This window comes from Vanessa tameamea, chromosome 10 (genome assembly GCF_037043105.1).
Source record: "Vanessa tameamea isolate UH-Manoa-2023 chromosome 10, ilVanTame1 primary haplotype, whole genome shotgun sequence".
Lineage (NCBI taxonomy): Eukaryota > Metazoa > Arthropoda > Insecta > Lepidoptera > Nymphalidae > Vanessa > Vanessa tameamea.
The window spans coordinates 3102200-3114551 of record NC_087318.1 but is presented as its reverse complement, the minus strand read 5'-3'; the positions used below and the strand labels follow the sequence as shown (position 1 = coordinate 3114551).

The following is a 12352-nucleotide window of genomic DNA, read 5'->3' as shown; positions in this document are numbered from 1 at the left end:
TATATTTTTTATTTAATACGTTGTAATAACTCGGAACTTTTATCGTCCTCCATAGAAACATATACTTGTTTAATTTTCGAAATAGCTTATGTAATATTAAGCAATATTGTATTTAATGAAAACATTTTTATTTATCGAAAGCGGCTTAAATTTATTTTGTTAAAACATGTAAAACTTGTGCTATTATTAATTAATTATTTTTAATTGAATTCAAAAATAAAACGACCATATTATGGGCCATATTTAGTTTGATATATAATATTTTTAAATAATTTTAATGCATTTGTTATGTTTTTATTGAATCAGTTATATGGAAACTTCAAGCACGATCAGATAGATGCGGGATGGGACCTTGTAAATTGAATGGTTAGTAAATTGTTTTTCTTGTTAATTCATTTCATTTTCTTTTGCATTCCCGTAATTGCGTTTTCCTTCATTTCCTTAGGCTGGTTGCTAGATAATGCATTTAGTTATGAAAAAGTTGGCGAGTGCTGCAAATTTAGTCTATCTAAATTAACATTTATATTGTCTTCTCATTAGAATAATAGTTTAGTGCTAAAAACTTAATAAAAAATCTTTTCCGGCGATTTAAAGTAAAATATAATGACGTATGGCATGAGATTAATCATTCAGACTACGAAGATGATGATATAGTTCCTTGACCACTGTAGCCAAAATCTGGTCGGAAGGACTAATTTTTCAAAAGGCCAGCAGTATCAAATGATGATATTCGTGATTTATACCAACAAAGAAATTTTACATGTACAATTGATTTATCTAATACCACTTAGAGGGTAAACTTATTTTTGGTAACTCAGGAATGTAGATTTCCACTTAAAATTACAGATTAAAAATTCCTAATGATTTTGTATAAAAATATCGTCAAAGTTTATTTCAGACGTAAATAAATATTCTTAATAGTTCATCACATGTTGAATTTTGAGTTTTATTTTTATATGTCCTGATTATAGAAACGACGAACTTTTGTTGTTAATATAACTTAAGTATAATCATATTGAACTTTTTACCTGAAAGTCACTGGTACGTACGATTGTTATGGAAAAAGTTCTTGAAAAGTATTTCAGTGAACCGCAACGATTAAGAGTACTTTCCGTTTCTTTGAACAGAAAAAAATAAAAGAGCTGAAAATTACATCAAAGATTTCACCGTTGTTATGTGTAAACTAATGATCTGTTTAAGATGGTAGCAAAATATAATCATAAATTAATACATCCTAATCTATAATCCTCATCATCTCTCAACGGAAGGACGTCCCCTGCTGGATATAGGTCTCTCTCAAAGATCGCTACAACGACCAGTCTTGTGCAGGCCGTAACCAGCGGCTTCCTGCGACCTTCACCAGGTCGTTGGACCACCTTGTGGGGCGCCTACAAACGCTGCGTCTTCCGGTCCATGATCGCCACTCGAGAACTCGTCGGCCCCATCGGCCGTCGGTTGTTCGAGGGCCACTGCCACTTAAGTGTGGTAATCCTTCGGGCTATGTCGGTGACCTTATTTCTTCTGCGGATCTCCTCATTTCTGATTCGATCTCGCAGAGAAACTTCGAGCATAGCCCTCTCCATTGCCCTTTGGGTGACCTTGAGCCTTGAGCCTTCTTATGAGGCCTATTGTGAAGGACCACGTTTCACAGCCGTTAGTCATCACTGGCAACACACACTGCAGCAAGATATGAATACACACATTACCCTTTGAAATTACTTTTTTCTTTTAGATTTTTGCTCTGTTTATTTCTATAATTGACTAGCTGAACCCTCGGCTTACCCAAGCGAAATTTATAAAAAATTATAGCACACAAACCTTCACTTCAATTTTACCCCCTCGAGGTGTGACATAAAAAAAAGGTAGCCTGTGTCTTTCAGCGGAACTCAAATTTCAAGGTTCAACAAAGTAAGCGTGAAGAGGTAACAGACAGAGTTACTTTCGCATTTATAATATTAGTAGGATGTATGTATTCCAAATGACAAAAAAGAGGACAAAATGTTGTATATTCAATTTAATCCTGTAACAGGACGTTTCAAAAGTGCTTGGAAGAGTCTACTTGAATAAAGTATATTGTGATTTAATGATGCGAAGTGTGTCTTTAATAGAATTGCCTAATCCAACATAAATCTTTATCTTCGAAGATCTTAGATTATTCTGAGATTTTGCAGTTAAGTTAAGGAACCGTAAAGTAGATCCATTGAACATACACTTTTAAAACTAAAGGGTGAATGCTTTGATCCAAGAAGGTGTGTGGACGACTGCAATTAGTATGGGGTGAGCTATTTTTGTCATATTATTTGCGAGAGAAGTTAGCGCAAGAGAAAAGTAAAACTGCAAGACAGTGTTAAAAATTCACAGGAGTAGGTCTTTAAAAATGATGTACCTACAAAACTGTTATGATAAGTTTTATAAATTTGAAAATAGACTATGGTTTCATTTGTATCCCTAGGACTATTAAGTTGGAAGATCCGGAAACGGAACTTCCATTCGAAAAAAAAAAAACGACTTGTTACTTCTAACTAATTCTAGTTATTTTTTTATTCTAGCTGACAAGCTAAATTACATTATTTTTTAAAGCTAAATTAAAGCCTATGACTGTTGGCCTAATAGTATTTGTTGACTACTCGCTATTTCAGCTTTTATTTTCACCAATTTCATTCACGACGAAATATATTTACATTTTACACGGTGATAGTATTCACTGTAATATAATTTCTTTTCTGTTCATATATAACATGTTTTAGTAGATACAGTAGAAAAAAAATATTATTAGATTTTAATTTAATCTTTATCATCTGTGCTTTATTATAATAAATGGGTACAAGAAATATTAAAATCCGCTTTCTTTGTATAAAGCCTGCCATTAAAGAACTCGAAAAATGCAAATTTTTAAGAGTAAAGAGTGATGAAAAGTATGATTTATTTATGAGTGTTCCGTCTACATTCCAGCAGGACTTTGCCTGGTGAATAAAATATCTGGAATTAAAAATATATAAAATATAATTCTATAATTTTATTTAGAACTCTATTAAGACACGTACGGGTTCAGGCATCTGTCATGCTGATATAGCATGTGAGGGAATTTAAGTTTTTGGCGTCTAACCGATGATTCCTTACTTTAATTTCTTACAGCATGTAATTTTACTAACGGATTACGCTCATTATATCTGTATATAGCAATATGCTGACTATATAAAGATATAAATAATGAGTGCTGCATTTCGTATTATTCCGGTATGTTCTTGGGAAATTTCGTGAAACAATTCGATACCTCTTTGAAGATGTTGTATTTTTTGCTATAAAAGCAATGTTTGCATTCTCAATAACTCCTTTCCTAAATCATTGGTATTGATTCTAGTTAAATCATCTCTAATATACTAGTGCCTCATAAGACTTTAAGCACTGTTCAAGCTTCGAGTAGTTAAATCTTTTATATTAAGATTTAATAAAATAACTCGTGTCAAAGCGTATCAGATAATTTATGTATTTCGACGCTTCCGAAAAAGTGGCAAAAAAAATATATCCACTATTTTATTTGTTTGTATAATTTTCAGTTTAAAATGACGCGGAATAAGCAAAACAAAAGATCGAAGTTCTTTAACTCATTCCTGCTTTAAATCCTTCTGTCGCTAGTCCGCCCTCGTATCGCTCTATACGATGAGGTATTAGGGCTAAAATGAAATAAAACGATCTGTTATATAATAAACACTAATTTCTAAAGAAACATTTACATACTATTATTTATTATATACTTAGATAATACTACATACTATATATAAATAGTCAAAAACCACACATTCCTATTTAATAAAGTCTGTTAACAAAATATTCCATATAAACAAACAATTTATTTTGACATAGCAACGGAACTATGAGTAAGCTGTGCTTCTGTCACATTTGTGGAAAACCAAATCCTTCCTCTATTTCCCTGTTTAAAAGGAATTCAAAGGCCTTTGGCTGTCAAAGCGATACATTCATACAAGTTTGACCGCTTTATTCTTAGTAACAGAATACAGTTATTTGGTAGTAAATTTGTCAGTTTTGTTGTATGTTTATTTAGCGTTTACGGCAACATCAAGATTTGATTTGCTTCTAACACGGGAACTTATGTTTCTATTGCTTAATTCGTAAACTTATCAATGACATATTATGTTTTGTGAACATGCATTCTATAACTGTGAAAGTTACAATGCACTACATATCATTTATAGCGCTGAAATTTTGGATAGCACCATTGTTTCTAAGCATAGTCTCCGGTATCCGCTCCGCTTGAGTAGACGATTTTGGATTTTATTTCGCTCACGATGTTTTTCCTATTTTTTTTTCATTATTGGTGAGCTAGATGAAATATAACATAAGCACTTGAATATGATTAGTGCTTGTCTGGATTTCAACCTGTAATCTTCAGTTAAGATTCTCATTTTCTAGCCACTGAACTACCTTGGTTACTTAAGCATAAAATTATATGAGCTCTAAATGTTTATTACGAAAATTCGTCAGACATATTAAAATAAAAGTCTAAAACATTGTGACCTTTATGAAGATTACGTTGCGGTAGACGCTTCTTACAAGAACTGAGGAGCTATCCAGTATATCGCTCACGGATAACGGTAGTGTTTTTAGTTGAAATGCGGAAAAGGGCTGAAATATAATATGCAATCTAGTAAAATTGAGGCGCCCCGTGAAATCGCCTCGCGTCCTTCTTGCGTGTCGTAAACCATTCCTGTTTTTATGGTTTGCACGCTTTACGAGTTTCGACGCTACTATGCAGCTTTCAGTTGGTACGTAGCGGTACTATGGAACAGACTATCAGTGTTTTGATTATAATGTAATTTGTCTAATTGTTATAATGAAACAAAATGGCATTATTTTGTTTCATTATTTTCAAAGACATTGTACGTTTCATTAAAATGTCATAGAATAATTTAATTTAATTTTATTGACTTAATATTAGTGAACATCGTGTTTCTCATTGAAGAATTAATGTTCATTAAAAATAATAATTTCATGTAATCGGTTTTTTTCGTATAATATAAATAAGCATTTCTTTAGCGGTGGCTCTGACCAAAATAACAATATTTATTTAATCTACTATAGACTGTATTGTCTGTTCACTAAGAGCGTAAGTAATGTTTTCACCGAATCAGTTTACTGGAACTCCATTTGCAAGATTTAACTCACTCACTTTATAGGTTGCACAAATTCGAAATAGATTTATCTCCAAATAGCTTGTCGACAGTTTCAGACTTCTTCTGCGTAATTATCGTTTTTATATTACATGGTTTTGCAAAAAATATTTTATAACGAACTTTCAGCAAAAGGAATTTGCCCATTTAGAAGATATTTTTCTGAAATATTGGAGCAGTGCTGTGTAACTACAGGAATAAGGGACTGACATCTAGTGACCAAGGTTATTTCTGGCAGTGCTAATGTCTATAGGTTGTAGTTACCACTTACCATCAGGTGACACATCTGTCCTTCCGTCCACTTAAACCTATATGTAGCGGATGAAAATCTGCCACGTATTGGTGTATAGGATAATTGGAGCAGCTCCAAAATGAACTCCTCAATGACTGGAAACCTTAGCCTAGCAGTGAAACATTTCCAGGTTGTTACTAATAAATGCTAAATAGATGTAGTCTTAGAAGAAGTTTAGCTGCCCGGGGCTAAGTTCGATCGGCAGGATATTATTACCTCAGCTAACATATTTTTTTACATAGTTTTCTTATCCTGCAAGATATTTAATATAACACATTTGAAAGTTTAATTTTTTATCTTGTTAATCTACACTCAGAGAAAGAATATTTAAATATGGTTATCTTTTAAAATGCTAGAAAGCATCCCTCGGGTATCGCGAGCACTTTGGACGAGATTTCTGTCACAGTTTTTAAACGATATTGCAGAAAGTAAAAATTTAGTTGAAATAGTAACTATATTATGTTTTATCTTATTGATATTCTAAAATGTATGTCTTTGTGATGTAAAATGAAGAAAATTATTGTTTGATTATTAGTTCTTTGTATAAAACTTTTGACTTAAATATTTAAATTAAGGAAGTATTAAGTTTAAATAAAATTAAAGTGATGCTTACATCGAAAGTTTTTGTATTCATGTTTTCCCCAGACAGATAGCACGCTCTATCTGCGCGTCTTTTGTTAATATGTCAGAAATACTGTCTCTTTAATTACGAATTATTGACGAATTAATAAATGTTTGTCAAAAACAATATGATTTTATTTTAAATATTATTTGCTATTATACGTTATTTATTTCAACGCGTCTTTAAATGTTCTTGTAAGCCATTATGTGATACCGCTTCACCTATTAGCCGTTGGTGGTACCATACCAGTAACCATCACTCAAGTGCCAACAACAACTGTACGAAGTTTCAACTCAATCAGAGGAACGACGTGTGAATGTATAGAATACGAACAAAAATGAGTATTAATTTTGCCTTTAGTCTAAATTCTGCTACTTATCACTGAATTGGATAAAAATACTAAAAAAAATAAATGTACGTCTCGAAGTTCATTCTAATATTATTAAGAGTAAGATTATTATAAATGAATAATAGTTATTTTTGTTAATAGTAAAATTTAATAGTAAACAATGAATTCACGAGTATCCCGCGATAGTGTTTGGCTTATGTAAGCACCGCAAGAAAAGGCAGACTGTAGGTATTACGCAAATATACACAAAATACCTCTAGAATATTAACATTTACGCCACTGAAATAGAATTCAGAAATATTGGTAAGATTTTCAGGAAGGTGGAAATACAAAGCGGGTCTCGGCAGAATGGCGTGTACGTGAATGGTGTGAAGATTATGTATTATGGATGATATTTGTACCTTCGTTCTGATTCTGGACCTCTTGTTTAAATATTGTAGGTAGTACATTGCTCCTTTGGAGTAAAGTTATAATGTTAGCTAGTACACAATCTGTGCATTATTATTCATTCAAAATTATCTGGATTATTTTCATAAAGGGTCAGCATTTTGTAGTAATGCTTTAAGCTTCAAGGCTGTTACTACGATTTTAAATGCGGAAATTTGAAATTTAAATTGCTGGGTTAAATGCGACCGCGGTCTGTTGCTACTTTCGTTAAATTTTCATCGAATTTGTCAATATTACTGTGAAGTAGAATTATGACATTTATCCAAAGGCATTTTAATTATAATTGAACTGTTATAAAATGTTATAAACTTGACTATTGATCATTTAAAAAAGAAATCAATCATATATCTCACAACAATTGTAATTTAAGAGTTCAAATGACATATTTTGTCTATATCTAAATATCTATTGTTGTTTCAGAAGAATGTCTATGTATGTTAATAATGCCATACCAACTCTCATCACAATCCTTACACTACTTTTACTTGGTGGTAGGGTCTTGTGCAAGCCCGTCTGGGTAGGTACCATCCACTCAGATATTCCACCGCCAAATAACAGTACTCTGTATTTTTGTACACAGGCACACAGGCACAAGGGACATAACACCTTAGTTCCCAAGGTTGGTGGTGCATAATATGGTTAATATTTCTTACATCGCCTTTGTCTATGGGCGGTGGTGACCACTTACCATCAGGCTCATATGCTCGTCCGCCAACCAATACCATAAAAAAAAAACTTTACGAGATTATTTTCGTAATTATAAGACTAATTATTCATGTAATTCGTAGAACTATTAATTATTGTATTACTATTAATTAGTAAAACCCATCATAGTTTGTAATTTGTAGTAGTGTTAACGAATTCCTTCGGCGTTTAAATATTTTTATGTTTAGCGAAGAAATATAATTATGTAATTCAGTTTGAAAATATAATTGACATCGTTACATATAACGCGACATTTTATAATTAAATCCATACTAATATTATAAATGTGAAAGTAACTCTATCTGTCTGTCTGTTTGTCTAGCTTTCACGCCAAAACTAGTGACGCCTGAGAAAGGACATGGGCTACTTTTTAATTGGTAAAAAGTGCTGTAAGGGGTTGAAAGGGGGTTTTAAGTTCATCGGTTAAGATGCGCGCGTCCTAACCACTGGGCAATCTCGGCTCTCTAAACTATCTCGGGAGATTGTAAGCCGTTTAGAGATTGTGAATACAATAAAATTCGGTAGATTACGGAATTCTTCTGCGTGTTATATTTGATAATAAATTTCATTTATATTGTATTTATTTCTATTTATAAGGATGTATATTATGATTGCGTCGTAAACGCGTCCGATCACGTGGGCCAATTTCAAAAGAGACCAGCCAACTACGCAGGATATTTAATTGTGCACAATTAGCGTGTGCGCAAACACTGATTCACCCTCATAGTCTGACAGGTTGACAAATCTGACAGGACCAGTAATAGTTCAGGCGCAAACCCAACCGCTTTACGTGCTTACCGAGGCACGGGAGTTCACAGACTTCGAACTTCCAGACTCAGAGGCTGTTAGTGAGGTTGGCTGTTTTTCGGCAGAAATACCCGACCTAGGATTTGAACTTGGAACCTCGGGCTCTGTCGCCTTATATAAGCCGCTAGACCAACGATGCAGTCAGTATGTATTTTATAATAGGTATGTACCCGCAGTAGTGTAACCTGGTAGAATAAGCCATTAAATATTTTCCTTAAATTTTGCTGATTAGTAGGACATTTATGGGCTGTTATTTTCTATTATTACTGTTATTTACTGTATTATATTAGCACTATCCCGTTTCCTCTTTATAACCTCATAATAAAAGTTGTCGGTAAGATATTGCTTGAAGCAATAAGGCCGCCTTTGTAGACTCTCTTTCAAAAGTTTATTTGTATATAACTTTTTGTTTTTAACTCGAGTGCAATAAATAGTTTTCTTCTTTTATTTATTTTATATCGTTTATTATGACATTGTTTGGGTTGAATTAACTTTATATTGTGTTCTGCTTAATAGTAAACATTTTAAGCGATACTGTAACAATTATATATGTTCTTTTTTCAAATGTTTTATTACTGACGATAGAAAAAGACAAATGGGTAAGCAACAATTCAACCGCTATACAAAATTTATTAGTAAGCTCTTACTGATAAATGTTGTAAGGCCGTAGATCTTATTAATAATTAATCTTAACTGTTACCGTTACATGCCAGAAATATCAGTACATTTGTTAAACTAAAGTAGCCTGTAAATGTTCACTCCTGGGGATGTCTTTCTTTGAAGTGAAAAATTGGAGCTTATTCTACCACAACGCTGGTTGCGCTTGGGTGGATAAATATGTGGGATACCTTCATACGACTTTTATGCAGTTTTCCCGATATATCCGTTCCTCGCCGAACACGATATGAATTATGAACATGAGTTAAGCACATGAAAATTCAGTGGGTTTAAACCATAATATACGCTTAAGATTCACCTGTTCTAATGAATGGGATATTTTTAGTTCTATCTTATATTAAGGGCAGTAAATAAATACATTTTTTTTTAGGATTAGTAAAGAAAAATATGGTGTAATGTATTGTAGCATTTGATTATTTTTAATGTTTACAAACTATGTACGGTCGTGTAAGCCAGTGTAGTTCACTCGACCTATTTTTGAAGTAAAAACAACCACGCATTGTATCTGCTGCTGATGAAAATATTTCGCGCAGTCTTTATCACAATGGTAGACGTCAGTGCTCTTTTTAGAAATTGCGATTTTTTTGTTCGAGTTATTTGCATCACCTTGTTATTATTTTTACCCAGATAAACCTGTGTTCTAAAACGCTTTACGAGTTTATAACTGTAACTTGTACACAAATATAAATCGTAACAGTTTTTATTAATACAGACATAGAGAGTGGGGTCTCCCAGAATGTTTTAAAGGCCACTCTGGTTACGGCGCTGTGCAGACTCTGGGGGCGAGTGGTCGGCGTGCTTTCAATACAGTTATTCAGTGTGCGTTGGCTGAGGCACTACCTACCTAAGTAGTGCTCAGTTTGACCTATTGTGATTTGTGTCTATTTAAAGTATATTACGAAAATTCTGTTTAATTTTGCACGTCACATTATATCGTCCGAAGACGTTAATACGTTTCTGGCACAATACAATATCTTACATAATATATATAAAAAAAAAATCACCAAAACTTTAATTTCCTTCTATTGGATAACGAGTTCATCTCTTGTTAAGAGGAGACGGTTGAAGATTACATCACTAAGTTGATATTTTCCTTCAAGGTTTTTTATCCTAAATATAAGTAAAAACAAATTTAGGGTATATTATTAAATTTAATTTGTTTTTTGTTGTATTACATTTGTGAATTCTCAGGAGACATAAAGTCCGAAGGGTTGTGGCACATTGGCGATTTAAGGGTTAATATTTCTTAGAGTGGCAATGAATATGACGGTGAACACATTTCATCAGTTGGGAACAGTTCATTTAGAGACATGAGTTTAGATTTACGTATTATTTCCACTGGATGGTCTCGGAGCTGTGGTTATATTTAGCGGATATCGTTAAATTCATATTTAATCACGTTGAATCAACCTATAAACTAGTAATATTATTCATTGTATACACAAAAATATGTTAGTTTGAATGGTTAGTGAGCCGGAGTAATTATGGGCACAGAGGTTAAAAAGTTAAAGTTAGATCTATCATCTCTTATAAAGATGTGATATCTATTTTATATTATGATGCTACAAACAAAGAGAGAGAAAGAAGGAGAGAAGAGAACAGTCTGAAATTGTCGCAGTATACGGATAAGTACTCTCCCGTTAAGAGGATCCTTAGAATATATTCATATAAAGAAAATTAGTCTTGCTTGCCCGGATTTCAATTCGCTATCATTGGTTAGGATTTCCGTTTCTATTCACTGGGTCATATCCCATTAACAATTTACAATGAATCCGAGTGTTCAGCTCTTAGCATTTAGTAAACTTCGTCCTTGACCTAATGATACATTAAATGTTTTAAAACCATCTTGTTTACACTAATTGGCTGAAAATTTATGCCAATAAAATACGCGAATTGTAAAGTAAAAAACGTTGCATTTTATATGGCGTTTTACTACACAATTTAATTAATTAAAATACAAGCTTCTATGCCGACGTTTTTAATGAATTAGAAAAGAAAGTTAAATGCTTCATTCAAATTAAATAATAAAAAAAATTAATAATTCATCGTCTGTTGTAATTTTTTTAAAATAAAATTCATGATTCATGATTACTTACAAAAGGAACAAAAACCGCTGCAGAATATTCACGTGTGGATACTTTCTGTCTCGGGAACAGTACGCTTAGTTACGCTGAGAGAGAATTATGATTACTATTGCTGGACAAAAAACTACACGATTGACAAAGTCAAAAGTAAAATGTTTATTATATATAGTCCCATTCCTCCATGCTGAAACGAGCCAACGAAAGTCTCAACTCAGCGTGGTTATAATTTTTTTATATGGTGTTTATAATTGATATAATTTGATGTGCCTGTAGGCGATCGTTTTATTTCTAATGTGTTGTCATGTAAAAAGTTAATAATTTTTCAGTATCTTTTACCACAAAAACATTCCTGGACATTTTTTTAGAATTTTACCATTGAACATTTCTGAACGCTTTCTGGGATCCTATTGTAAAAGCGTGTACATTTTTCCACAAAAGAATTATTAACCCTGTATTTTCGGGTAAAAGTCGTAACTAGCTTATGCATGTTCCTGGTGTTAACAGTATGTACGTGTATAGCTTTACAAATAGTATGTACATGATAGCTTCAAGTACTAACTTTTATTGATCAGAAGAACCACACAGACTATAATAATTAGGTACTGTTTAATGATGCGACCCATATAGGTATAAACTATTTCTTCAATCACATGAACAGTCCAGAGAGAACTACGTATTACAATGTCGTCCAAAATTATTAATTAGCCCCTAAAATAATAGAGGGTCGTCTGAAACTAAAGTTCACGTATAAAATAAGACAGTTTTAGGAAAATTAAACAAATTTGTCTACAATGAACAGCCAAACTGCGATTAATTTAAATGACATTATTTATAACTATCAAACAATGAATACCTACTGATTAGATAGACATGTAGACGCAATAATACGTCTCCTTCTGATATCAGTTGTTTTATAATCGACAGAATGAGAAATTTAGAAGTATATATACGAGTATGAAGATATAGGAGCGTAAGAAGTCTTACAAAACTAAAAAGAAAAAATGATCTTGAAATAAAAAAATTATGAACTTTAAAAAGCGTGGAATATTTTCTTATTTAAATTTCACGACTGCGAATATTAAAAATTAAGACGAGACATTATAACCGTTTTTTTAAGTAAGTAAAATTATACCTAAAGATTATTTTATAGTATGATATGTTGTGTTTTATTGAATTGCG

General features: G+C 32.5%; 1 protein-coding gene across 1 annotated transcript in view; it reads right to left on the bottom strand.

Annotated features, from left to right (window-relative positions):
- Positions 1-12352, bottom strand: part of LOC113404717 (uncharacterized) — a 90937-nt gene that overhangs the window by 22951 nt on the left and 55634 nt on the right. The window lies entirely within an intron of this gene.